Raw genomic sequence first — 24,244 nt, 5'->3', positions numbered from 1 at the left:
CCGAGGTTCAGCTGCTCCCGAGGCTCTTTGGGATGCCGAGAGTGTCAGCAAAGCCCTGCAGGTCTGGGGGAGAGAGGAGAACAGTAATTAAAAATGAGGGGCTGTCGCGGAGCTTGAGATTTCCAAGTTGGTTTGTAACCAAGTCGGGAAGGGGGAAGATGGGGAGAAAAGAGTGCTGAAAGGATGATGGAAATAAGATGTTCTTGGGCAGAGAACACGTCTGGGGAGCAACAGCTCAGTTAAAATCTGTCTGTCCTGCTCCCTGATCAACAATTCCTCGTGTTGGTGGAGCTGAGGGACATTTTTAATAATTGACAGGGTGAGAAGAGCCAGGAAGTTGCAATGACTGGAGGTTGGCTGCCAGGGCAGCCTGGCTCCGATGGGAAGCACTTCCCATGCTTGGTTACCCCATTCCTGCCCCACTCCAATCCTCTGTCTCAGTCTCCCCAGGGTCAATGCACGTGGACACGTCTCCTCGGGACCCCCAGAGCAGGAAAACATCCCCCAAAACCAGGGAGAGGGGACTGGGAGAAGATGAGGAACAGGACTAGACAACAGGGTCCCCAAATCAGGGGGAGGATGTGGGTGAAGCCCTAATGGTGCCCAGGGGAAGGAGGGAGGGGAAGCTGCTGTGTCCCCACTGCCAGCAGATCCCAAGGGATGCAGGAGGCACAGCCAAGGGTGCAGAGAGCAGGAGAGGTGGTGAGGCCATGGCAGCACTTTGGGTCTCTAAAGACCTCTTTGGAAAAGTGATTTTTCCCTTGGGTAACTCCAGCAAAGCTCTCCCAGCATCAGCAGAACACAAACATCAACTCCCTGCTGTCCCCACTGAACCCCATCCACTGAAGGGTCCTGCCCTGAGATGTTTATTGGGAAAGTGCAGAACAAGGGAAATTGGGACAAACTCCTCGTGCTGGCCTGGTTTGTGTACCCTTGGAAGCACTCATGGAAACCTCAACTGAAGGAGCTCTCCAATCTCACCCTTTGCCTGCTGCTTGTTTATTTAAATCCATCCTTTGCACAAGAGCCTCTCCTGCCTGCTCTTCTCCCTCCCCATGCTCCAAAGGCTCCTCAGGGATTTCTGCTGGGACTCATCCAGCCTGCTCCAGTTCCAACTGGGAAGCTTCTCCTGCTGCTGTCGTCTCCCTGCTCTGCTGATGGAGCACCAGTAGGAGCAGGGTCCCCTGGCAGTGATGCTGGGAGGTCCCTGCAGGAGGTTTGAGGGGTCCCTGTCACAGCCTCAGAGCTCGGGACAGCCCCAGGGTCACCTCCCATTCGGTGTTCCTGGGCTTTTCATGGAATCGGGGAATTACAGAATCAGGGAATGGTTTGAGTTGGAAAGCACCCCCTGCCATGGCAAGGGACAACTTCCACTGTGTTTGGAAATTCCAGGGATGAGGAGGTTTTCAGGTGGCTCTGGAACTCCAGGTGCAGATGGGCAGGAGGGAGCTAGAGCTGCTCCTGTCTTCTCTCCTGCTTCCCCTGCCCAGATCCCGCTTTCTGTCCCAGGAGCTCCCAGGGGAGTGTCCAAAACCACCACCACCCTCACAAACCTCCCTGGATGAGCAGAGCAGGATGGAAAAAGCACAGCGTGGCTTCATCCAGGTTCAGAGAGGGACAGCAGCAGGTCCCAGCAGTGAGTTCCACATCCCAGCACTCCCTGCCTGTCTGGGAGCATGGGAGACCAGGAGGGAGGAGCTGTGGATGGAGCTTGGAGCTCATCCTGGAGAGATGCAGGGATTTAAATAGATAATGAAATAGATATTTAAATAGATATTGAAAACATTCGAAGTGTGTTGAACAAGCAGGAGAGTGGCAGGGATGGCACAGGAGGGGAACAGGGGTGGCACTGGTGTGAGACAGCAGGAGGGATGAAGGGACAGGAGGAGAGATGGAGGGACAACGGGATGGTGGCACTGGCTTAGCACTGCCACCGCTTCTGTGCCATAGGGACCATCCAGGGATGTTGCATGTCCCAGGATGGAGAGAGCAGAAGCCTGGAGGGGCACAACCCCATGAGGCACAGAGCAGGAGAAGGAGGAGGAAGGGGAGAGGTTCATGGAACAAGAGGGAGGAAGCAAGGAGGGGAAGGAAGGCAGGAAGGACATCTCTGGTGCAATCATTCCACGTATCCAGTTCTGGCTCTTCCGGACACAACTCATCCCTCTCCAGGGTAATGCAGCCTCCTCGTGCACCTGATCCCCTCATTAACACTGTCACCAGCTGATGACATTATCAAGTGAAGCGTGGCCTCGGGGCAGGCAGGATTTAACCCTTCCAACGCTGGAGAATGAGCCCGGAGGTTGTCAGGCAACAGGTGAACAGGGACCTTGGGAGGGCCAGTGGAGTTTGCTCCGGGAATATTTGTGTGAGGAGGAGGAGGGGCACTGGGAAGGCCAGGCAGGAGTGATGGATGGGAGCTGGTGTCGGAGCTGAAAGTCTCAATAACACTTGTGGCTGCGCGTAGGCCCCCGGGCTTTTCCCAAAGGATTGGCTGAGCCATCGCTCTCTAAATGGATCATTCTCAGGAAAATCAAGCTGCTGCCATCTCTCCTCCCTCCTGACACTCAGCAAAGCCATGAAGCAGAGCCACCAATGCTGCTGCAGCTCTGTGAAGCCCCAGGGCAGTGCCAAAGGACCTGCTGCCACAGCAGCCACAGCCATGTCCCCAAGTGCCACAGTTCTTCCCACATGCCATTCTCTTCCCAAAAAATCACAGAATCCCAGAATGGCTTGGGATGGAAGGGACCTTAAAGCTCATCTTGTTCCACTCCCAGCCTGGGACACTGCCGAGGACAGGGCAGCCACAGCTTCTCTGGACAACCTGTGCCAAGGCCTCACCATCCTCCCAGGGAGGAATTTCCTCCTAATATTTAACTTAAGTCTTCCCTCTTTTAGTTTAAACCCCAACCCCTTTGCACAGAGATGACACACAGAGAGCTTGGATGGAGCTCATGCAGTACCAAACTGATGGCAGATGGAAATTTGGCTTCCAGTCCCTCCTGGGTTCACTTTGAATGTCCCAGCAAGGATCCTGTGGCTCCCTCATGTCCCCTCTCATCCCAATACAAATCCAAGCACCAGGCTCATCCCCTTTGCAAGGGTCCCATGTGAAGCTTTGCCCTGTGGCAGGTGACACTGACACTTTTTGAGAGCAGCTCAGAGCCAGGGCAGGTTATTTTCTCCAGATAAAGGAAATGGGAGTGAGTTTTCCCAGACCTGAGTGACACCTGCACAGCTGCCAGCAGCTGGGAGGGGACAGGGATGCCTGAGGACACCAGTGTCTCTGCAAGGGGACCCTCACTGGTCATCCTTGGCTTCTTTCTATTTGAACATCTTCGTTTTCCATGCCCTTGGTGGAGCTGGCTGGATGGAGATTAAAGCAGTGTTTGCAAACAGGCGGTGCTGGGAATCAAAGGCAGAGGATTAACAAAGACATTTGGCTGCTCAGTGACCACGACACAGAACCCACCAACTCCACCATCCCTGAGGCAAGCAGCCCCTTCCCCTGGGAAATCCATGTTTTCTGAAGGATCCAAGGGAGGATTGGGTGTGAGATGCTCATAGTGTGCCTGGCATGGGGCTGCTGTTGGGTTGTGTGGTGAGCAAAGGCTTCATTCCAGCAGAAATCCTGGAAATCCCTTCCCCCTGTACCCCCTCAGATTCAATCCAGCCCAGCATCTCAAGTCCTTTCCCTTGGGAATGCCTTAAGGAGAATCCCTTTACTTCCTGAGCTCTTGCTGATGGAGCTGCCCTGCCCTTGGCCTCCCTCCCATTGAGGAGGATTCCCCCATTCCCTGGGGTCCCAGGAAACAACTTCCAGTAGCCTCCAGCTCCGGGAACCACTTGCTAGGTATCAATATGTATCTCAATATATGTCTGATGTTTGTGTGGGGGCGGGTTTTTTTATGCCCGTGCACAGAATCAATAAAAATTAACATTTAAGGAGCTGTGATGGGATGTGCAGCGTTGTCGGGAAATGCAGGGAGTGTTAAAAGCTTAATGGACAGGGAAGGCAGGGTTCTGCAGACTTCAGCATGCAGGAGGAGGGTGAAATCAAGGAGAAAGACAAGAGGAATTTAGAGGGATTTGGAGATGCTGGTAATGAGTAAAAGTAATCAGGGTGAAGCTCCTGCTGCCTCCAGTGCACAGGCTGTAGTTCCATGCTGCAGTTACCTGTTCCAACATCCAATAAAACAGTGATTCCAATGGGAATGGGCAATTAAATCAGCCAAATCAGCCACTTGAGTCCCTGCTTGCTTCTTCCTGCTTTTCCTGCCCTGGAGGTCTGAGCAGCCCAATTTGAACCAGTGCAGGAGTTCTGGGAGCTGAGTGGGATCCCTGGGGAGAAGGTAAAACAGGGATGGAGCGTGGGGCTCTCTGCCAGGATGGGGCTCTTGAGGCATCTCAGTGACCCTGCTGCAGTCACACACCCCCGGTTTTGTCCCCAGGGTCCAGTGCAGGAGCACCAGGGGGCTCTGGTCCCTTGGGGAGGCAGGGATGGACTCAGGGGCTGGGTGCTCATGGAGCAGCTGGCACAGGAGCGACCCAGTGCCCAGATATCAACCCAAAGGAGACTCAGTTTAAAACAAATATTGGGAAGAAGCTTTCACCATGAGGGTGGTGAGGCTCTGGCACATGGTGCCCAAAAAACCTCTAGCTGCCCCATCCCTGGAAGAGTCCAACACCAGGTTGGAAGGGGCTTGGAGCAACCTGGGACAGTGGAAGGTGTCGGGGTGGCATTGTATGGACTTTATGGTCCTTTCTAGCCCAAATTTCTGGGATTATACAAGATGCTGCAGAGGGATGGGATATCACCTGGTAGAGAGTGATGACCAGCTGGACATCTGCCATGGGGAAAAGCAGAGTGTCCCAGGAACACTTGGGAAATTTGTGGGCCGTGAAAAATTCCCTCTCATTAGTTGACTCATTATTTCTCATCACAGAACTTGGTGCAGCTCCTTCTGTGGTGCCTGAGCCACTTCCCAGCTGATGAACAGCAGGAGAAGATCACAGACCTGGTGAAGGACCTTGGCAAGGGAAAGGGGAGGATTAGGGAAGGGTTCTGCTCACCTTCCCCTGCCCCTCTCCAGCCCATTCATCACAAAAAACACAAGCCCAGGGTCATTGTTAGAGCTCAAAGGAGAACATTCCCAAAGATTGTACAGGTAATGGAGCTCAGGAGAGGTTTGGAGCAAGTTTGTGCTGGCTGCAGGATCTCAAGGAGAGCATTGGGATCTCAAGGAGAGCATTGAGATCTCAAGGACAGAATCAGACAGAGCTGCTGGAACAGCTCAGCTGTGCTTCAGTCGCTGTTACTGCCACTCATCTCAAATCTGACCCACTTTCCACATTGGCATATTTTGTCTTTTTAAAGTGCAGAATAATTGAGCAGACCCAGCAAAACTGCAACAAATGTTTGGATTCAGCCGAATCTATTTTTCAGGGGGAAAAAAAAAGTTGGCAAAAGCTTTTTCCCAGGATGGAAATGAGAGACAATGAGCATGTGGAAGCAAGGAAGTTGTTGCAACGAGGGTGGGGAGGCCCTGGCACAGAGAAGCTGTGGCTGCCCCATCTCTGGAAATGTCCAAGGCCAGATTGGATGGCACTTGGAGCAACTTGGGGTAAGGGAAGGTGGAACGGGGCTTGATCTTTAAGATCTGTGGCAGGGAGTGGAACAGGATGAGCTTTAAGATCCCTTCCAACCCAGCCCTTCCTGTGATGCTGTGTCCAAGCTGGGATTTTCACATGGAGCTCCATGGATCCTTCCCAGAAGATGGAATGGTGCTCATCCAGCAGGGCCTGGGTGCTGCTGGCTCTGAGGCCACCTGAGCTCAAGCCCTGGCACATCCCCAGGGACCAGAGCAGGCCAGGGCTTGTCCTTACTCCCCCTTTACTACACACTTACACCCCCCTGCAGAAGCAGCTCCAGCTGCTGCCACGGCTGCAGCTTCTGAGGGGATTTTGTCTCCTCTAGGTAAACATGGAGGCAGTGGATCCACACCTTATAATTACACTGCTCCACTCTGCAATTATTCCATTTTCCAGGCTACAGCTGCTTCCTACTCATTATCAGGCTAAGAAACTTCTCCTGATCGTAACGTGGCATTAACCCTGTAATTAAGAGGCAGAGACCACCCAGGGACTGGATGCCAAGAGGGGCTTCTCCGAGCTGAGCCAGAGCTCAGGGGTGGCTTCCCAGGCTGCAGAGTCCCTTTTCCAACCCCACGCATTTCCCTTCCCCCTCCTTTATTATTCTTATTAATATTTTTAATGGCATAACAGGAGCATCCTCACAAATCTGTCCCCACAGAGGTGCTGAGTTGGGTGCTCAGTGAGGGGGATCTGCTGACCTCAGTGTTTTGGGGGTCACAAAGTTCTCCTTGGTGAACTTGGTGAACTCTCCAAAGGTGCCTCATTCCCAGCTCCAGCAAAGAATTCACCTGGTGAGTTTTGTCTTTTTTGCTGTATCCATTTGCAGGTGTGGGTTTCCTTAAATCTTTCTGCTTGGAAGTGTCTGGTTCCTGCCACCCTGCCCATGGATTGGGTCTGAGGCTTCTCTGTGTCTCCATCAGCACAAGGATCATTTTGGACAGGTGAGACATCACCCAAAGTGACACAGAGGGGTTCCAGGAGGGCTGTGACAGTGTCCAGCTGTGTTCCCAACCATGGGATGCAGCACAGCACCGCTCCATCCCCATCCGTGCAGATTCCAGGATCTCTGGATCAGCACTTGGTTTTTGAGGAACTGTGGATGAGCCCTGAGCCACAGATGGAGCAATTTTAACTCTGATCACAATGAGCCAGGTTTAGTTGTTTGGGACCTCTTTGGGTGAAAGGGGCACTTCTCAGCCCGGGAAGATCAGAGCAATCACCTCTCCTGGAATTTCATGGCACAAGGTCTGGATGATTTCATGGACTCAGGAAGGACTTTGCTGCTGCTGCTGCTGAATTCAGTCTGGGCATAATTTGACACCTTTAATGAGAGGAAGCACAGCCAGGCTCCAGCTCAGGCAGCTTATCCAGAGTGGGATCACATCAGTGCAACCAAATCCGGGGGAGCATCCCGGGATGAGGGGCAGAGCTCGTTGTGTCCTGCAGCAGAACCAGGGCTGGAGCTGCCTCACACATCCAGCTCCCTCCTGCAGCTGCTTCTCTTTGGCTCCAGGAATAAACCTGGGGAGTGTTCTACCTGCTGGAGCAGTTTGCAAAGAAAGGCACGGAACAAACACATTTAAGCGCTTGCTGTGCTCACCGGGAGCAGCAGGATCTGCATCTGTGACCAGAGCTGTGAGCCAAGGGACAGCCCTTCCCCTGCAGGAGAGATCCTGACGCTCCCCTTGCCTGGGCTTCCCTTTTCCATGGCCTATGGAGAGGAGCAAACACGGGAACAGGATGGGCTGAGGATGAATCCATGTCCTGCACACTCCCTTGGCACCTCCACCTGCAAGCAGGCCAGCCCTGGCAATCATCCCGTGTATGGATTCAAAACCAGGAGCTGTTCCCCAGCAGTGACAAATGCAGACACAAAATTTCCCTAGATTTGTTTCCAGGTCCCAGGTATAAAAATCAGTGTCCCTGAAGGTTGTGTGAGCTTGTGGGGCTGCTTTCTTAAATCTGCTTCCCAAAAATGATGGAGCCATCCCTAGACAGGGGGACACTGATGTCCAGCATCCCAACACCTTCCCCCCGTGGGAAGGAGACCAACACAGCCTCAGAGGGGACATTGCCAGCCCCAGGGATGGAGGGACAGTGACAATAAAACCACGGGGGCTCTGATGGCAGCGTCTGCTCCAGAAGCTCCCCCTCTAATGGGACATTTCCCGTGTTATCCCAACAGCTCTGTTTTCCCGGCAGTTTATCACCCACCTCAAAATCGATGACAAGGCAGAGTGAACCCCTGACCTGGAGGTATAAATTGCCCCTAATTATCCCAGCAGCTCGTCAGGCGCTGGGTGCTCTGAGCAGGGAGCAGCTCTGCCCTCTGACCCCGCTGCATTTCTCTTGCTTTAAGGGCTTTTTTCCCCATCCCAGCCCGAAATTCCCCTGCCTGGTGGATCCCAGGTCCTTCCTGCTCCCTCCAAGCCACGCTGGCACATCTGGGGTCTCCACGGCTGGAGCACAGAGATCGGGGGAGCCAGACCAATAAATTCCATCATCCCCCTCCTGCTTTTTATTCCCAGTGCTCAGGAACGCTGCTCATTTTCATTTTCTCCAGCCAGTCCATCTTCAATATGGAGCTGAAGCACACCCCGAGGAGACATCTTTAATTAAAGTTTGAGGAGCGTCAGATAAATAAAGAGGGACCACAATGGCCCAGACATCTCCCTGGGAGTGATGGGTGCCCGGGGAACCGCTGCAGGTTCCCGGGGGAGATCAAGGGAATGCAGCGGTTCCTTCCCAAGCCCTTGGCATTTGTTTAGCCCCGGGCTCTCTCCAAGGTAAACGGGGGTGTCCGACCCTGCCACCTCTTCCCGCTCCAGTTGCCAGGGGCTGCGGAGAGCCCTGGCAGTTGAGCAGCCCTTGAAAGGCTCCTTTCACTGTAATTAGACATGTAAAAATGAAAAACCCGAGGAAAGGAATTTATGCATCTTCTAATAGCCCTCAAGTGTCCATCCAGCCGCAGCCTTTTCTGCCTGGGCTTTTATTTGGAGAGTTGCTATAATTTATGTCGTGCAATTAGGTTTTTGTCCTCGGGCTGTGGGAGGAGCGGCAGCGTGGAGCAGGGGAAGGAAGGAGCCTGGAGTGAGCAGAGGGAGAAGGGGCAGCAGCTCATCCCAGCCCAGGGATCCATCCCAGCCCAGGACTCCGCAGCTAAGCAGCCCATAATTACGGAGCAGAAGAAGGATAAAATGGATAAAATGGGAAAAATCCCTCATGGAGCCTCGCTGTGATGGGAACGGTGCCCATTCCCCGCAGGACTCGCCGGGAGGGTGGTGCTGGGGACAGGGTTAAAGCGCATCCTTCAGCTGTTGCTAAGTAACAGTGCCCGGTCCTCCTCATGCCCGCTCCGCCCTGCACAGCTGGGGGAACATCTGGCTGCAGGAGCGGACAAGAGGGACCCTCTGGCAAGGGGATGGGTGCAAGTATCCACCCCGGAGCGCTGGGGCTGCCAGGGAAGGCTGTCACCAGCCCCTGCAGGAAGGTTTTCCAGCTGTATTTTCCTGCACGCAGCAGGATAAACCCAGCAGATAAACCAACCACGGAGCACAACATGCTTGCAGGGAATATTCACTCAAAGTCCTGTGGAAATGGGATTCAGAGCAGCTCACGGCTCTTTCTTTGCACAGCCAAATCCTTGCACTCGAATCGCTCAAGGAGGGGTTTTAGCTCAATGGCCACTTTATGCCCCTTTGGTTGCCCGTGGCCCCGCTGGCCCCGTGCCACCTCCCCGGCCTCTCCCTGCCCGACATCTGCAACAAATCCCGGCTGGAACTGGCTCCTGCCTGCCCGGGGCTGCCTGCTGGGGAGGCCAGAGGAGCCTTAACGAGGAGAGCTGGGGGAAAAAAAATAAAATAAAATAAAAAAATCCCTGAAAGAGCGAGGAACAGCGCGGCCAAAAGCTGCACACTCAGCAAGGCTGGATGTGGGATATCAGCAACGGATCCCAGGGTGCAGGGGCCCTTATCTCCCCCAGACCTGCTGAGTGACGGAGCAAACCCATGGAAAATCCAGTTCCCGCTGCTCACACAGCACTTTCTCCTCCGAAGGGGGGTCTGAGTGCCCTCCCCGTGGTGGAGCTGCCTGTGCTCAGCCCCGCAGCTCAGCTCGGGCAGATGCGGGAGCCGGGTGATGCTCCTGCGCTCCCTCTGTCCCTGCCAGGGGAGGAGCATCCCTAATCCCACACGCAGATGGTGCTGGTGGATTCCTGGAGTGGGGCTGGCACCTCCCGGGTGTCCCTCCTTGTCACAGGGCACTGGTGGCCGGAGGTGGAGGATGGCTGGGGGGGTTACACCCAACTGTGCCTCCCAGGATCCCTCTGACAGCAAGGACAGTGAGATAAATGTGACTCTGGGGGGGCCTGGGCCGTTCCCACCCCCCAGGAGGCTCATGCCAGGGAGGAAAACACCGGAGTCCAAGAGAAATTGGGTCATATCCCCCTGATTGTCTGAGTAAATGGGACACTGTGTACATTTTATTTACCTTCCTACAGGGCAGATGTAGTGAACGTGTAATAAATCATCTGTGCAGCTGCTGGGCAACCTCCTGCTGCAGACCCAGCAAAATTCACACAACCAAACCTGCCCTAATTACAGCTCCCTCTGCTCTCCACTCCTCCCAGCTCCTCATGCACAGCCACTTATTCTCCCTCGCGCTGTCTCGCTCCTCCTTTTCTCCATCTGCTGCTTCCTTCCCTCTGCTATTTCCAGAGGGACTCGTGGTCAGCACCACCGCTGCTCCTGCCCTCAGCTGCAGCTTGGACGAGGCCAGGCAGGATGTGGGTGGCTGCCTCCCACCGTGGGACACCTCTGGAGGGCACAGAGCAGCTGACATCCAAACCTGGCTTTGGCTGCTCCACCCGAGGTTTCCTCTTCCCCAAGGCAGAGCTGAGGAGTCCCACTGGGTTAGGCTGGGGAGGAATTGTTCTCTGTGAGATTTAGATTGGGGAGGAATTGTTCTCTGTGAGGAACAATTGCCCAGAGCAGCTGTGGCTGCCCCTGGATCCCTGGAAGTGCCCAAGGCCAGGCTGGACAGGGCTTGGAGCACCCTGGGACAGTGGAAGGTGTCCCTGCCCATGGAAGAGTGGAAGACAATGACCTTGAAATGCCCTTTCCACCCCAAACCATTCCATGACTCTGTGATTCTTTGGGATGCCAGCAGGATGGGGGTGACCTCCCTAGGAGCCTGTGGGTGTCAGACCCTGTTCAAGCCTCAGGTTTTCCCAGCTTTTCATCCATCACAGCAAAGCAGCTGGGGCTGCCTGGCTGGGCCCCGACAATGCTCTGAGATTGCAACAGAAAAGATCCAGATTTGTGTTTACAAATCCTTTCTAAGGAGAGCAACGCACTGGAGCAGATTGCCTGGGGCTGTGCCAGGCTCCCCAGGGCTTGGATCTTGTGGGAGCTCAGACAAATATCTGGGAATCAGCTGGGAGGAGCTGATCCTGCCTGGGAGAGGGAAGTGGGACAGGATGGGGGAGAGATGGAGCCTGAAGCTCCATAATCAGAATGACAAAATTGTTTGAGTTGGAAAGGACCTTAAAGCCCATCCAGTTCCACCCTTGCCATGGCAGGGACACCTTCCACTGTCCCAGGCTGCTCCAAGCCCCATCCAGCCCAGCCTTGGACACTTCCAGGGATCCAGGGGCAGCCCCAGCTTCACTGCACACCCTGTGCCAGGGCCTCAGTACCATCATAGAGAAGAATTCCCTCCCAATATCCCATCCAACTCTGCCCTCTGGAATCCTGGGACACAGCCTGGAGTAGCCAGGCCTGCAGCAAGCGTTGCTCACCCGGTGAAAATGGAGCTGCAGGGATGCTGAGAGCCCTTGGTCCTTCAGGACAAGGAGAAGCAGGAGCAGCACACCCAGGTCAGGCACCAGGACAGGGGGATGTGACCTTCCCCATGCTCTGCCCTCGGAGAGGGAACATCCGTGCAGCACATGGAGGTCCTGCTCTGGAGCTGCGGGGACCTCGGGGTCCTTAAAATAATCCCAGAGAAATAAACAAACAAACAGCCAAACGAGTGCCAAGAGCAAATGGAGAACAGACTTTTCCAGTGCTTTTCTGCAGCAGAGCCTATTCAAAGCTTGGAGAGAGGATGACACGCTGGGCCAAGGCAAACAGCCCTGCAACACATCCCAAACAATGGCTTCCCAGAGCTCAGAGCCAGAGGGAATCTTGTGGTCATCCCCTTGGATTTGCTGCAGAACACATGCCATGGCTCTTCCCAGAAGTCATTGTTTAAACTTGACAAAAAATCTTCCCTCTTCAGCTTTTCCCGGGAGGGTGGATGCACTGGGATGCACAGGGAAGAGCAGGGGGGGACTTTCTTCCTTTAACCAGTTTGAGGGCTGTGTGTAACTGGAGTGAAGCCTCATTGACTGGAAACAGCAGTTCCAGGGAGATGGAAACTATTTGCAATTTTGGGCTAAGACCAGACTTAACTGGGACGGGCATTTTTAGCACAAAGTGCTTGGACTTCTCATCCTGAGGTTTAATTCTTCTCTGGAGAGGAAGAGGACAAGGAAAATTGCCACCACCTAAAGCAAACACTGAATATTCTGTTTGAGTTTGAGGGTGCTCCCTCCCTCCCCTTTCCTTTTACATTTCCCAATGTCCCTGGATTTTAGCCTGGGGCCAGGGCAGGGCATTTGACTCACTGGAATTACTCTCCTTGCTCTCCATGTCTCCCCAGCTGGGATGCCAGCTCATCATTCCTGCCGCTCTCTGCATTCCAGCACCCCATTTTCCAATCCTCTTCCTTGTCTGCTCTGTCTGGCCAACAAATAAGGCAATGCCAGAGAGGGGAGAATCCCCTTGGGAATTTCTGCCATGGAAATCAAGACACTGCCCAGAGTTATCTTTGCTTTGCCTCCTCTTTCAGAGCATGGTTTAATCCAGATTAAGATCTAGCCAATATATTCCCTAATTTTAGGGGATAGAAGGATTTTTCCTACACCTCAGGAGCCTGGACATGGCTCTGCAGGGCAAGGTTTCCCCAGGTAGACCCAACACCACTGGAGCAGAGGGAAGGCTGCATTCCATGGGGGACTGATGCTGGAGGGGCTGTGTCCCCAGGAGATGCACATGGAGGTTTCTGGGATGCATTTTGGGTCTCCTCCTCCTCCTCCTCCTCCTCTGAGCTGCGACAGGGATGAGCAACGTGCTCATCCCACGTCTGCACAGCAGGGTCAGGAATGGGACAGGAGCCAATTTCCCTTCCAGTGTGTCTGGGCACATGGAAACTAAGGAAAAACAGAGGAGAAAAATAGACAGCAGAGCAAAAACCCAACAAATGAAAGGGCAAGGAGTGGGCAAGGGGAGGGAGCCCGGGCAAGGAGTCCTTGCCAAACCCCTGCAAACACAGAGACCAGATCACACTTGGATGAGGCTCCTGGAAAAACCAGCTGAGGGAGAGAGGGAGGGAGGTGAATGTGGCCAGGGATTAATGAGCTGAAATCCACTTCCCAGGCCAGTGCCCCGTGGTTGTGGAGATGCCAGCCCTGCCTGAGTCAGTGCCTTGGAGAGGGGCAGCTCCTCAGCCAGGCCATGGAGCAAGACAGGCAGACACCCAGACATCGCCCAAACCATGGGATGCTCTTTCCCAGAGCAGCTGGGAGCCTGCAGCTCTCCTGCCCCATGGCTCAACTGACCCCAAGACCAGAGGGAAGAGGGGTGGGAGGATTTAGGGCTGGTAGGAGCAGAGCCAAAAATGCTGCTCAGCAGGAATAACCCTGGGAATAGCACAGAATTCACCCAGGAGAAGGTCAGTGTGTGGGTGCATCTGTGTGAGGGCAGGGAAAAGGGAGAGAGGGGCCAAGGGGGGAATGTGGGGAGTTCCAGATTATCCGGGGCTGTGGTAGAGTCCCCACTCCTGGAGGTGTCCATGGATGTGGCACTCAGTGCTCTGGGCTGGTGACAAGGTGGGGATCAGGCAGAGGTTGGAGTCAATAACCTTGGAGGGCTTTTCCAAGCTTGATGATTCTCCCTGAGGGAGCCTGGGATGTCCCAGAGGAAAGGAAGCACTGATGGGGTGAATATTCCTGTTTTCCCCCAAAGCAGCCTTTCAGTAGGTCCATGTGACAGCCCCTCTCCCCATCACTGCCCAGATCCTGCTCCAGCCTCTGCAAGAGGAGCAGAGCCTTTGGAAGGACAGGCAGGAACAAGGAGCGGGTCTTGGTGGAGGTCAATCTCCAACCAAGAGACAGCTCTGGTGAGAGAAGAGCTCAGTGAATTCCTGAGGTGAATCCCAGGCTGGGGCAGGACCCTGCAGAGGCTGAGCGCAGCAGCTCGTGGCACCAAGTTCTGAACGACTCCGAGTCCAGGCCCTGCAGCAATTCCTCTGCAATGACAGGAAAAGCTCTTTTATTGAAGGCAAACCACTGAACAGAAGCCCTGCTTTCAGAGGAACAACCATTCCAAGCCCACCAGAGCCAGGGCAAGCCAAAGGCTGTCCCTGTGAACCCTGGGCTGCTTCCAGGGGGCTGATGGGTGTCAGCTGCCTGACCAGCCTGAAACTCACTGGGTTCCCCTTTTAGTGACAGTGATTCCTGAATTTTGGGTAGGAAACATCCCCATCAGCACTGCCGCCCTCGCCCTGATGAAAGGGAAATTGATCCATGACTATTTTGTCAGTAAATGTTTTTCCTGGCAACGGGACCTTCTGGCTCTTCAAGAGCAAGTGAAAATTTGGTTCCATCCAGCTGTTCCCATGTAATGGGAGTGGGGCTGAGGTGGGAAAGCCAGGGAATGACAGGCTGGGGAGCAAAACTCAGCAGCCACTGCTCAGGACCTTCCCTGCTCCCAGATCTCCCTCTGGGCACAAACCAAAGGCTTTGGGAGCAGAGCCACAGCAGGGAGGAGCCCCCCATGGTCTCTACGTGGGCAGGGGTTCCAGGCTGACATTCCTGGGCAGAGGATCTTGGGGGGCTCATTATGGACACCCCACTCCAACCAGCTCCAGGATTAGTGCTGACTGACTGGGGGAAATGCTGCCCTTCCCAGCCTCACTGGGAAACAAATCCTGCTGGGGATGGAGCCTTACCTGAGCTCATTCCTGCCACCTGCCCTGGAGAGGGACTTTGGGCATGGAGTGACAGGACACAGGGAAAGGCTTCCCACTGCCAGAGGGCAGGGTGAGATGGGATATGGGGAAGAACTGTCCAGAGAAGCTGCGGCTGCCCCATCCCTGGAAGTGTTCACGGCCAGGTGGGATGACCTGGAGCAACCTGGGACAGTGGAAGGTGTCCCTGCCCATAGCAGGGATCAGACTGGATGACCTTTAAAGGTGACTTCCAACACAACCCGTTCCATGACTTTATGTTTTTTCCCTTCTCCCATTACTCACCCAGACACTCGGCTGCAGGGAAATAAAAAGATTTCTCCGAGGGAGCCAGAGGCTGCTCTGCCCAAGAAGCCATGGGAAGCCAATGGCAGTCAAGATCCAGTGTGCCTTGACTGCAGGAGCATCCTGGACGCCTCTCACAGCGCTGAATATTCATGGAAAGTCAGTGTTAACAGCTCAGCAGGGAGCACGGCCGAGCGCTGCCCAGACACTTTGCATCCTGGCCCGGCAATCCGCATGGGGCTGCTCGGAGCGAGCCAGGAAGAAAATGAACTGAAACCTCAGCCGCCAAACCTGACAGCGGCCTAATTTGGGAAGGCAACTCGCCCCGGGCCCTGCCTGCGGGGCTGCGAGGGCAAACGGCTCTAAACGCTCCCAAATCCCCGCCGTGCGCCCCTGGGGACTCAGCCCCGGGAGCAGCGCGGGGCGCTCCAGCCGGGAATGCCAGGCCGGGCGGGGCGAGCGGGGCTGGAGCTGTCACTGCCAGCAGGGCATCACTCCCGCGTAATTGCTCGGGATGGCTCTGCAGGGCCGCGGCTGGCGCTGGAAAAACCGATCCGTCAGCCCTCCCTTCCCTGGGGAACGCGCGGAGCTGATCTGCATCCCCTGGGACGTTCCCGGGGCAGGTGAGGAGCTCCGTTTCCCTGCTCCTTGTGCACTTGGCTGGTGTGGCAGCCCCGGGTGCGATCTGCCATCCACCCGCACGTTCCGTGTCCTCCCCGCGCCTTTTAACCTTGCGCAGATTTTAAACGATGCCGTTTCCTTCGGCTGGCACAGCACTTTATTTGTTCTTTATGGCCCCAGCTCACACAGGGGGGATGTTGCTCCGAGAAAAATCCTTGCTGCAGGGAGCAGAGGACGGACTGGCTCTCGGGGTGTGACCCTGCCTCTGACATTGGCTCTCCACAGGCCGAGTGGCCCCTCTGCCTCTAAAACAGGGACAGCAACATTCACCTGGCTGCTGGAGGAGCTGGGAGGGGGCATTAACATCTCAGATAAAATCAGGTTTTTAAGCCCTAAAAGTGCAGGGAGAGGGGAATTGTAAATAATGGAATTGTTAAGGTTGGAAAAGACCTTTAAGGTCACCAATTCCTATAATGAAACCAGCAGCTGCAGCGTGTTGTGAGTTCATGCTGCTCATGCCATGAGCACATCTGGGGTGACAATGCTCACTTGCATGATGACTCTGGGTCAGCTCTGGTGCATGATCCAGACACCAACCACAAAGCCCAAGGCAGAGAGGAGGCTTTCCCACTTTCAGGGATTAAGGAATTTGGCTGAATTCAGCCCAAGTTCAGCCTGAGTCCCAGCACTACCCCCATGCCAGAGAGAATGAGGAGCCAACAAAATTCCCTGGCACTTGTTCTTTTCCCTGCGAACAAAGTTGCAAGAGGTGTTGGATGCTGCTTTTCCATGCTCAAGAAGTGAGGAAAGATGGGTTCAGCATCTTCCCACTTCCCAGGTGTTGCAGTGTGATGTAAGGCCCAGGGAGCTGAGGGAATGCTGGGGCTGGAGCAGGAGGGATGGGAAGCACCCATCAGTTGTGAGATCTCCCACATTTCCAGCACCTGGAAAACCTCTCACCCCTGGATGATTGCTTGGCATCAGGTAGGAGGCAATTTTTCCTCTATTATTTTTTTTTTTGAAAGGATGATTTTTGTTTCTTTTAAGGATTTCTGATTCCATAGAAATCCTCACATCCCTGCCCGTGGTCCTTAGGCTGTGGCTGTTCTGTCCCGATTATTCCCTTTGTCCCTCCTCATCCGGCCAAAACCCGGGCTGGTGGATCACCTGGAGGAGGCAAACGCAGCACTTCCATCCCCAAGGGATCTCAGGCCAGGTTTTCCAGCAGTGGCAGACCCCAAAAGCATCCCTGAAGCCAGCCCAGGCCAGCTGGGCAGAGGAGGAGGAAGAGGAGCTGATGGATCCCAAAGGCTCCCACTCAGCAACAGCCACAGCCATTAACTGGGAAGTGAGAGGGACTAATTGGGCATTTAACTCAATGCTGGCACCACAGGCCTTGTGCTGGAGCTGGAGAGAGGGAAGAAAGATCCACTCTGGAGCTGCAGGATCCTCTCCTGAGCCCTGGGATGTAACCAGATACTCCCCGGTTATTCCTCCCCAAGGGATGCTCATACTGGGGGAATAGAGGAGAGAAGAGCTTCATGGATCATGGAAGTTAACATGGATAAAAACACTCCCCAGTCTGGTTATGTTTGTGGTTTTTTGTGAGTTTTTCTTCTGCTTTTTTTTTTTTTTTTTTTTTTTTTTTTTTTTTTTTTTGTGGTTTTCTAATTCTCTGAGAAAAACAGGTTTGGAGAGATTTCAGCTTTTTTCACAGCGCTCCAAACACAAATGTGGCAGCATCGATTGTCTCATTGTAAACACGCAGAGAGCCAAGGCCACCAGACTGGATTTGGACAATCTGAAATTCCTTGCTGCAAACTGCCTCCTTTTGTGCCACTGCCCATTAGTCAGGGTGAGGCAATGGCTGCACACACAGGGGAAATCTATGGGAGTTCCACAGTCAGGGCAGCTCTTCCAAGAGCAGAATTCCAGAGCTCTTTGTGTGGAAACAGCCTTAAAGCTCAGCTCATCCCACCCCTGCCATGGGCAGGGACACCTTCCACCCTCCCAGGTGTGTCCAAGCCTTGTCCAGCCTGGCCTTGGACACTTCCAGGGATGGGGCAGCCACACCAAATGCCACATGAACAGTCCTGTACTGACAGTGAGGACTGGACAATTCCCAAATTCACAAATCCTGATAACCACTCCAGCATTCCCATCACACACCAGCACTCAGGAGAGTCAGTGTTTGTGTCCTTTGCTGTCGATCCACTTTACTAATGAATTTTTATTAGAGCAAACAAGCATTCATCTCATCTCCCCACAGGGCTATTCTTGTTGGCAACAAAACATCTTCCCCCAGACCCATTTCTGAATTCCCTGATCCCCAGGGAATTAAAACCTCAGGAGTGAACATGAGAGCAAAACCTCTGGGCTGGGATGTCCCACACCAATCTCCCCCTGGCAGGGACACTGAGGGCACAAGGGTTTTCTTTTAACCTTAAATATCCTGAGCAGCAGCATTTTTACACACCCCAGACAGCAAAGGAAGGGTTAACCCCACCACAGCCCCCAAAAAAGAGGTGGAAATGGAGATACAGGAGGATAAAAGGGCTCTCAGGAGGGCCCAGCTTGCGAGGGAGAGAAACAGAGGAGAGAAAAGGAATTTGCTTCCACATAAATCCCGAAGGTTTTCAACAGCATTTGTGAACCAAAGGGCCAAAAGGACCAAAAGGAGTGGGGCACATCCTGAACGAGCTGGGATGTCCCAGGAGGGGAGGGACAGCACCACTCACACACAACCCTGCTGGGTGCTGGGATGGGGGACAGCTATTCCCTGGGGAAAAACCCTAAATGAGGAGGAGGAGGATTCCAGCCTTATGCATGGGGAAGGCAAGAGACTCCAGCAACACCTGAGCAGCAGCAGAAGCAGTTTTCCCTTTGACCTGGGATCATTAGGCAGAATATTGTCTCAAAACAGAAGCTGGGGGCATTGGGATGCTCCCATCTCCTGCCCCTTCCTCTCCACTGAAAGGTGGCTCCTGAGCTGGCTGCTATGGGAAGGAACGGAGCAGTGCCCTCAGGGATGGGGAGGAGATGGAGGGGATGGAGGAGGTGGAGGAGATGCAGGAGATGTGCTGTGCTGGGGGACTGCTCCTCATGACAACGCTAAATTTGGCCTGACGGATTGGGAACAGATGAGACTCCGGGGACACAGAGCCCGGCCTTCAAGGTGATACCTCTACCCTTGAACACAGCAGTGGCTGCAAATATCCTGCTGGATGAGGCACCAGGTCCCACCCCATTGTTTGGGGCATGGGTGAGAAACAGGGAGAAAAACCTGGGAGCAGAACTGCAGGGAGAGGCTGTGATGGATGCAGCACCCCAGTCCAAGCCCAGCTGAGCTCTGTGGGCACGGGCCACGGGCTATTCTGGCACATCTCCCTCCTCCTGGCACCTCTGAAGCACATGAAACACTCGGCAGAGCCCCGGAGCCGTGAGCTCCACGCCAGGCAGCGATCCCTTCCCTGGCACCGCCGCCGCTGAAATATGGATCGAGGAGAGGAACGGCTCCAAAAGGAAAGACAGAGAGACAACTTTGTTGTCCTGGCCAAATCCGAGCTTGCCAAATCCCACTTCTCTAAAATGCTGCCTGCATTCTCAATAAATAAGGAGAAATCAAAACAAACCCCCATCCCTCCCGCTCCGGCGCGGGCTGGTTCCCAGACACCTGCCACATCCAGCGCTGGCATTGTCAGAGAATGGATCTGCCCGTATCGCTTGCACATTTGTCTGTAAAGCTCATTAAGATCGGGCGAGATGAAAGGCAGCGCCGCAATGTAAGATCATTATCGTTATCAAAAGGAACACAGCAAACTGCTGCTCGAGAGGCAGATCTGTTTCCGTGTAAGAGCTGTTCAAAGTTCGCCCCGACGCTCCCTAATAAGGTGCCTGTTCTAGGAATCAACTTCAAGAGCTTCCCTCATGCTGGGGAAAACTTCCAAGGACCCCTTTGCCTCTCGCGTCTGTCGGTGAATTTCCCGAGGCGTTCCTGACATGGTGGAGGCGGTTTGGATATGGGGAAGGGGATCCTGTGTCCCAGAGCTCCCAGCTTGTGGGAGGCTGGTCATGCATGGCCACAATGTTCTGATGAGGAGCTCGGTGAGGATGGGATGGACAGCCCATGGTGTGACCACGGACATCTTGGATGTCATCATGGATATCTTTGATGTGACCGTGGAATTTTGTGATATGACCATGGAATTGTGTGATATGACCATGGAATTGTGCAATATAGAATTGTGTGATGGGACATGGACATGTTTGGCCTGGCTGTGAACATCTGTGACGTGACCATGGGCATCTGTGATATCACCATGGATGTGCGTGATGTCACCATGGACACGTATGATATCACATGGAATTCTGTGATGTGACCATGGGCATGTTTCATGTGACATGGACGTGTGTGATGTGACCATGGACATGTGTGATGTCACCATGGGCACCTCTCAGCTCATTCCCAGCTGCCTTCCCTCCCTCCATCCCCATGGAATTGGCACTGGCAGAAGCTCCCACAGGTGGGATGGAGCCCAGTGCTCAGCCGAGCCCCTACTGGGGCAGCACCAGATGCCTTCCAGAGAATTCTAGGTTGGGTTTCAATACACAAATCCAACCCAGAGTGGTCTTCCCAGCTGGAATTCCTCATGGAATAGCCCTGGTGGGCACCACAGAGCAGAGCAGGGACCCCCACAGCCATCACCAGGCAACACCACCATGTCCCATCTCCCACCAGTGCCTCCCAGAGACCTTCATGTGTGGGGTCCTTCCTGCCACAGATGCTCCAGGAGCTTCCAAGGAAGGGCTTCCCATGGGGTCACAGCCCCCCACACAGAGCCTGAAAGAGGAACTGGATGGTTTAAAACAGCCTCCTGTTCCTGTGCTGGGAGGTTTCCGGAGCCAAGCCTCAGGCTCTGAGCTGACTGATGGGAATTTGGACACAGAGAATCCTCTCCTGCCTGGAGGAAGCAGAAGAGTTAAACTCGCTCAAGGCACCATAATTTTTCCAAGAAGAAAACCGTTCTTCCCACACAGGGTCAGTTCTTTTTTGAAACCAGCCTCCCTTTTATCCCCAAGAAAAATCTGCTCGTAATTATAAAGCAGGGAAAGGAGAGGTTTCTGGAAATATTCATTTGCAGCTGAGCCATTTTCACCCTGGCACAGGCAGAGCGAGCCTTCCTCGCTCCCATCTGTCGCGTTCGCGGCGGCGCCGATGCCAGCCAGGCTCTGCCACCCAGCGTGGCACACTCGGCAGGGACAACGTGACACCAAGCTGGGAGGGGGCCGGGGGGCCGCCAGCAAAGCGGGAAGGACTCGTCCTGCCCAAGATGTTCTCCTTACACATGAACAGCTTGGCAGCACGAGGGGCTGGGAGCGGGGGGAGAGGAGGAGGAGGAGGAGGAGAAGGAGGAGGAGGAGGAACAGTTCAGGCGTTGTTGGGTGCTGTTGGGGAAGAGATGAATGGAAAAAGCTCACGGAGCTGAGTTTGATGGAGTCGACAGGTTCCAGACCGTCTCCACCAGCATCGTGCTCTGAACTGGAGCACCAGGGGCCACTCAGCCCAAATCAGGCTTGCCACATTCCCTGTGTCCTCTGAGCACTCCCACCTGCCCCCAGGTGAAGGGATCCGTGCTCTTTCTTCAGGGAAACTGCTCTGGCTTCTCCCATCCCTCTTCCATAGCCTCATCTCATTTCCACAGCCACAAATAAATCAATCTGCTGCTGGTGCCTCCACCTTCAAATATTTATAGAGTGTTATTACACTTTTCACTCCCTGCCTGCACACACGCGCCCTTTCCTTTAAACATCTCCCCACCCAGCTCTGGATATTTAGTTCTTTTAATCCCTCCCCATAAATCTCCCCTGATCCACTCCCGGTGCTGTATCCATTCATTTCTCTGGATGAGAGGCACTGTGATGGATTGGCACAGCAGAGCTGTCCAGAAAGGGGCTGTTGTCACCTCCCTCCATGGCACAGTGCCTGGGGACCATGGCTCAGAGGGTGTTGGACACCTCCAAGCATCTCCTGGGCTCCTCTTGTAATTCCTGGCTCCATCCAGGCTTCAGCTTTCTATCCTCATCAGATTTTGCATTTTCTTATTTCTCCCTTTTCTTTTTTCCCCCTCCCTTCTCCCAACTACAAATGACAAAATTGCCAGCAGCTCCCAGACAAGCTGCAAACCCAGGAATCAGCTATTTCTGGAGACGGAATTTTAACTTCCTTTCTTGATTTGCAAATTTCTGGGGAGCAGCTTGCGAGGCCCAGGAAATCGGGAGCCAGGGAAGGCTGCAAGTTCACACACCACCTGGGATCCTTCAGTGGGGCGAGGTCTGAGCCCTCGAGAGCATCAGACACATTCCCTGGGCTCAACATCAGCTTTTGGGAATCATGGAATTGCTTGGGTTGAAAAAGACCTTAAAGCCCATTTTCATTCCCCTCCTTGCCACAGGCAGGGACATTTTTCACTACCCCAGGTTACTCCCAGCCCCATCCAACCTGGCCTTGGACTCTTCTAGGGATGGTGCTCTTGCCCTGCAGCACCCCCATGGCATCATCCCCACCCTCTCCAAGCTGGAATGGGGATGGGAAGTGCAGGGAAGGAATGTGCTCAGCCCAGTGGCTCTGCCATAGACAGCAACGCTCAGAGAAAGTTGAGGAATGGAAAAATAAAGTTTTTCTTCAACAGGGAAGCAAAGAGGGAAATGGGATTGCTTTTGCCAGGTGGGTCCCAAGCAGAGTTTATAATTTGCTGGAATAAAGCTGCTTCAGGCAACAAACCCTTGGTGGCTGTGGCTGGTGGAGCTGGTGACACAGAGTTTGGGATTGCATCCTGCCATGGAGCCCTATCCCAGCCAGGATAGCCCCCAGATAAACACAGAACTGCCCAATTAAACAGCCTGTGTGAAGCCATGGGAAAGGCTGAAGGGATTTAGGGAGCTCAGGGTGGTTTTCCAGTCATGGGGTCAGACAAAGGCACTCAGCCCCACAAAAAGCCTCATTCTCTGTGGGGACATAGGGCAGGCAGGGCTGGAAGCAGGGTCCCATCACTGCTCAGTGAGGCACAACAGGCTCAGCAATGGCACTGTACAGGAGTTCTGCAGGGAATTACAGAGGCAAAAGCACCTGGATCATCCCCAAGCCTGCAGTGGAACATCCCTTCCTCCTTGGCTTCACCAGTTTTGGTCCAGCTCAAAACATCCCCAGTGCAGGAGCCATCCCAGCCCTGTCTTCCCTGGACTCCCAGCCCTCACTTCCACAGGCAGCCTTCACCCAAGCACAGGGGTGTCCTTGTTCCCCAAAAGACTCAGAGGAAGGGCCAGCCCTGCATCACTGGGGGTGATGAGCTGAGTGGGGCTGAGTCCCTGGCTGGGGGTAAATCCCAGCACAAGCCTTCAGCTCCTTCATTTCTGAACCCCCTTTTGTCCCCACCCAGCTCCATTTCCCACCCATCACGTGATGCTTTTTGTGACTGAGCAAACCCAGCTGTGCTGGAAGCCCTCATGCCATTAATCCAACCTCAGTCCCCGCACAGATATTTCTGACCCTCTACAAATTTTGGGGCTGGGCAGAGCCCATGGCAGAGGAGTTGAGTTTATCTGCAGGGGTTTCTTGTGCTGTGGAACAAACACCATATTCCTGCTGCCTTGGTGAACTGGGATGCCTCAGCTCTCTCCCAGCCAGCTCCAGTGAGCTGGACTGGTGTCCCCAAACAAGGGATGGTGCCCCTCTGTCAGGACAGGAGCTGCTGCAGGTCTCTGATCCACAGGAGCTGTAATTATCCCTTGGCCCTGGCACAAATGGCTCATTTGACTTTGAACTCGGAGTGCTGACACGCTGGCTGGGCTTGGAATTGGGGCTTAAATCAAGGAGCTTCCCTCCAGGGAGCAGGGGGAGAAGGAGACAATTAGATTTGAGTCCTGAAGTTTTACAAGTCTAATAAATTTCCTGGTAGCCTGCGGCTGCTGGGGAGAGCCAGGACGGAGCCCTTGGTGAAGGAAAGCAGGAATTTCTCCAGGCAGGAAGCCACAGAGGCACCACATGGCTGTGTCAGCCAGGGGGGTGGCTTGTCTGACCCCCCAGTGCCACCCCTGGCTGGGGCTGAGGGGTGGGGATGGAGACACGGTGTCCCCAGGAGTGACAATTCTGCTCTGTCCATTCCTGGTTCATTCCTTGGGCTGCTCGGAGGCAGAGGAGAAGAGGAAGGTCAGAGCCAGCAGAGTGGAGGGAAGCAGCTGCTGGACACAGCAGGGAAAAAGCAGATTCCTAATTGTGCCTTGCTGCTGGAAAAGGGTCGTGGCAGGGAGGTGACGAGGGGTTGGCACCAGCACAGGAACACCTGGCAGGGACAGGGCAGGGCAGCCAAGGAAGGGAAGCAGGATCACCCCCAAGCTCCTACAGCTTCCAGGAGCCCAGCCTGGCCTGTGGCTGCTCATTATCCTGCCAGAGCTGCTCTTCTTCCAGCCAGGACCTGACACTTCTCCTCAGCAATGCTGATGGAGGAGGATGGAGAAGGAAGCTCCTTTCTGCAGGAAATGCAGCTCCCCAGAGCCCCTGCAGCAAAGGCTGCTCCCACCCGGGCTGGTTTCTGTCTCCTCCCACGGGCAGGTGAGA

This window comes from Melospiza georgiana, chromosome 12, assembly GCF_028018845.1.
Source record: "Melospiza georgiana isolate bMelGeo1 chromosome 12, bMelGeo1.pri, whole genome shotgun sequence".
NCBI lineage: Eukaryota > Metazoa > Chordata > Aves > Passeriformes > Passerellidae > Melospiza > Melospiza georgiana.
This window is presented reverse-complemented; position numbering follows the sequence as displayed.